The sequence below is a fragment of the Poecilia formosa genome, unplaced genomic scaffold, assembly GCF_000485575.1.
Source record: "Poecilia formosa unplaced genomic scaffold, Poecilia_formosa-5.1.2 Scaffold60, whole genome shotgun sequence".
Lineage (NCBI taxonomy): Eukaryota > Metazoa > Chordata > Actinopteri > Cyprinodontiformes > Poeciliidae > Poecilia > Poecilia formosa.
In genome coordinates, this window is record NW_006799999.1 from 2660018 (window position 1) to 2664691 (window position 4674).

General features: G+C 38.3%; 1 long non-coding RNA gene across 1 annotated transcript in view; it reads right to left on the minus strand.

Moving 5' to 3' along the window:
- LOC107836454 (uncharacterized) overlaps window positions 1–4174 on the minus strand; it is a 27314-nt gene extending 23140 nt beyond the window's left edge. Inside the window, exon 1 of the long non-coding RNA XR_001662356.1 lies at window positions 3997–4174. This is a non-coding gene — a long non-coding RNA (uncharacterized LOC107836454). The remainder of the gene's footprint in view (window positions 1–3996) is intronic.
- Window positions 4175–4674: the final 500 nt, after the last annotated feature.

Sequence of the window (4674 nt, forward strand, 5' to 3'; positions counted from 1 at the left end):
ATAATAAAGTGGTCCCCGAGTGCCCCAGTCATTGTTTCACTCACGGTGTTGGTGTTGCAATATCGTGCCCTACTGCTTTCTGGGTAACAAAGACCAACCGACACGCTGCCGCCGCAGTCTCTGTCTGTCCTCCCCCGACCCCCCGACTTTAAATGCATAGGGGCTGGTCGTTTGGTAACCCTAGTCGAAGCACCCCAGATGATTGTCTAAAGAAACTTTGTTGACATAAAGAATGTCAACAAAACAGTCCAACTCCCGTCGGTGAGGAGAGCTTTCCGCGACTGGGCCGTGGCGGGACGATGGTCACCCTTCTCCGTTTGCGCACAGGATGTTCGTGGAGAACGTGGTGCTAAATGACCTGCAGACGACCTGATTATAGACGGTCGGTAGGTAGATGGGTCAGTCAAACTTTATTAACAAACCAGCATTCTGACAGCTATCCCAGCATGCACCGCACGCTTCTTCTTTTACAGGCGAAAATGAAGTCGGCGGCTGCTTACAGTAGTTGCTAGGTCTGTTGTTGCTCAATATTGGTCCCTATATAAGGCGCACCGGATTATAAGGCGCACTGTCGGCTTTCTAGGAAATTGAACGTTTTTAGGTGCGCCTTATAGTGCGGAAAATACGGTAGTCCTTAAGACAACCATGCTGGACTTCCAAAACAATACACATCCTCTACATACATACTCATAAATACACGCATTTATGCTCGTCAATATAAATTCATATTTGTAGATACGCACATATTCAGACATACAAACTCTATGTCATACTTGCATAACAACCTTGTGAACATAGACATACTCAAGAATGCACACTCATAGACACACATGGATACACATACATAAACATTCACACTCATATTCTTAACCTTGTATACACATTCATACTCATAAATATACCCTCACTCATGATTATAGATATGTATACTCAGACATACATTCATACTTATAGATTCATATTTATGTTGGTACATACTAGAGATGACCAATCCTCACAAAATGCAAATGTCTTTTTCTTGGTCATTTTAAACACAGATTAACAGAAATAAACCATCTGCTCAGTTAAGCTATTTAAGCTTTGATGCTGGGACAATAGTCCTGCTTGGTCCAACTCGACAATTGAATCACCGTTTAAAATCCACTTGATACACACCAGTCAAGTCCATTTCCACATTTTCTATTATTATTATTATTANTATTATTATTATTATTATTATTATTATTACACCAATTACAGTATATAATCTTAACACTGGCAAACAAGAATGCAGAGGAAAAGACAGCCTGAATGTGCCTATCTAACCTTAGCTGAACTTGTATGAAACATCAGCCAGAAATGATCACAAAGTGTTCTTGCTGGGGTTTTTTTAATCATGAAACGTGCTGCAGGCTTGTTGTCAGCTTTGTCAGTCATCACGTATGCTGGGGTGCTGTTTTTGATGAAAGGCGTCTGGCAGGAAGAAAGACACAAAGCACAAAAAAAATATGTGAAGTTTCCAACTCTAGAGAGAAAAAAAGTAGTAAATGGACTGTTCTGAAGATATAGGTTATGAAGTTGACAGAATAAATCTTTTCCAAATCAAAACTATGTATTTTTAAGGTAATGTCAAAGTTTAAATTGAAAACTAAACTTCAACAAAAAAATGTAATTAAAGTAATATAAAAGTAACAGAATTGAATAGAAAGGTCTTTATTCTCCAGTGCACCAGCAAAACAAGTAGGATATATATATATATATATATATATATATACACACACACACAACATTTCAATGCATAATAAAGAATAAAAATACTGTATAGGGTAAAGTTTCAACGTAAATACCATGCAAGCCAATTTGCAACCGAGTAGGTTAATTTGAAGCAAATCTTTAATTTGTGTAGGGATGTATTTGACCATTAAAAAGACAACAAAATATTTACAAGTGACAATAAAAACTGTGCGACAGATACCAGCAGAAAAGTTATTTAAAATGAGTAAAAACTGTGCAAATAACAGTGCAAATATCAAGGGAATGTATATATTTAATAAGTCTCTTTGGAGCAGTGATAGTAATAAGTTGTATAGCTGCTGGCAGGAAGGATCTACAATAACGCTCCTGTGTGATCTTAGGACAAAAGTGGCTCTCAAAACTCTGTGGAGGCCTGTGAAAAGCCCAGGTTTTTGTGATGTAAGAACATAGACAATAAAAAAAAAACCCAAAAAAACATTTCTTTTATTGTCTGTATTAAGTAAAATGATAAATTTAAGGACACATTTATATATTTGATTTACTTAAAAAAAATGTTTTGTGACTTCATTAGGGCACGTCACACTCTTGATCTTAGTAAATTTAGATGTTCCTCTCGCGACAACAATGCAGCCAAGCTCCAGTTAGGATGCACAGGATGAATATTACATCTTGTGCATAATTTTTGAAGAAAGTTATGATTGATCACAGACCTTCTGTTGTGAGCATTTACAAGTGGTTTGCTTGTAGCTATATCTAAAAGTCTTATTTCTTTAATACTTTTTGTGCTTAATATCAGTTTTTTTTTCATTGTTCACAACCCTAACACTTCAAACGCATCTGTTGCAAGATCCATCACAAATTAAATCAACCATTAGTATGTCACTCAAGCTATATTGAAGAGACCCATGTTAATATTTGCAGCTTGGATCCTCAATGCTAATTTACATGCACTCAGAACCACTGAAATGTCAACACATCAGAATAAACCGGTGCTTCCAATTGGTGTGTTTTCTTCCTGTGGTAAAACCAACATACCAAATGTGATTTTTTTCATGGGTGTGGTAAAATGATACATTATGCCATTTACCATGTGCTACCCAGAGTTGTTCAACTATATTAGAAATGCTTGTGGTTCTTTAAAATACCATACAAGGGATCAAGTCCACAGTCCACAGTTGTAGATGGCCGCTGCGTGAGTTTGGCAGTAAAAGAAAAAAAAAAGAGCAGTCTGTTTTTCCTTTTCTTATTTATTTTTTTTTTATCTCACTGTTTATGGAGACACTGCTTCAACCATTTATCTTGAAGACATCAGGAGCATAATGGGGCATGCAAGTCATCTAAGGTTATTTTTTAGTATATTTTCTCTCCTGAACCAAAGGGGTGAGTTGCTCAGTGCACAAGGCAGAGGGAAGCAGCTGGTCTGTTAGGGAAACGGCTGAAGACTAGCCTGAGGAGCTGCCTGGCAACTTCTCTGGTCCAGTTGGCAGAGCCTCATTAGAGTTTTCATAGGTCCCCTTAGTGCTGAACAAAAAAAGGCTTAGAGTGATATTCTAAATTGTTTTAAGGCCATGAGAGAATTATTTTACCAGTCAGCACATTAAAATATGCACTTCTTTAAAGAGAAAAGAAAACAATGGTTCTTTCAGGAGATTTATTATTTTCTGTATTCCACTTCGGTATTTGACAGTAGATGACTAACAGGTTGCGATGTCTGTACATTGCAGGGTGTGTAGCATGTTAGCAGAGCAGTGGCAGCAATGCTGATGCTCCATCTGGGTCTGTATGCTACCTGCCAAGATCTGAGTGCACAACCACCGTAGTCAGGTGTGAAAAAGACAGAAAAACAGACTCGAGGCGCTGAAATATGCATCGGGTTGCTTTTACAGGTTTGTAGCACATGTAGAACAACATTTGAACTGCTGCTTGCGTATTGTGTTGGATGGCTCAGACATGCATGAAATTGACCATTGAAACAGGAAGCCGAGATGTTTTTTTTTTTTTTTTTGCACAATGCTTTCTCTGGCACTACATGGCTCCAGCAACCAGCACATATGAATGCATTTTTTTTGTCACCTCCATTACAAAGATGTGCGCTATTTTAGTCACAGTTAAGATATTTTCAAAAAACATGATGCCCCTGTAAAAGTACTGCCTGTGTTTGTTATCCTTTATTCTGAGATCAAGCTAAGTTTCGATAGCAGATTATTTATGGAGAACAGAAACCAGATTTTTAGATACCCTACACTGTATAAAAAAGACAACCTGTTGTTTCTTTCTGTCTGACTTGAAATCACATTCATGTTTCCTGCTTTAGGTCGGTTGTAGCCTGGCAATTGCCTTCCTACGCAATTCTGCTCGATTCTCGTCTCCCCTCAGTGCGCTCTGTCAGGGGAGCTTCAGACGGAGCCGGAATCATCAGGATGCATTTCATGGCCTATCAGCGAACAGAAGGAGGAGTAGTGAACAGTGACGTCGAGTTTCTGTGCTGCTTTTGAATTGTAGACTTCCTGCAAACTACAACTATGGAGCAAGTGAACAAAGTCATTCAGTCCATGTTGGGCCCGCTTCCAAATATTGAGCAATTAAAGTTGGAGCAAGACTAATGATTAAGACATTCTACTCGACTCAGCACTTCTCTCTTTGCACTGCGGGATGGTTGTTTACAGTGCACACACTTTCCGGCAAGCTTCACAGTAGGACTGGGCAATATGGCTGAAAAACAAATCATGACATAAGCATTTCATATCAGTCGATATAGATAATGATTGATTAGTCTTTTGTTTTAAATCTCCGATATACTGAAAAACTAGCGGCGTGACCTTTTCTGTTGTATCAACAGTTTCCTCTCAAGCTGTTGTAATCATTTTCTCCTTTCACTCCATGTAATTATTTTATTTTTATTTTTAAGCTGTTATCAGACACGGTGGCGAAACCTGGAAC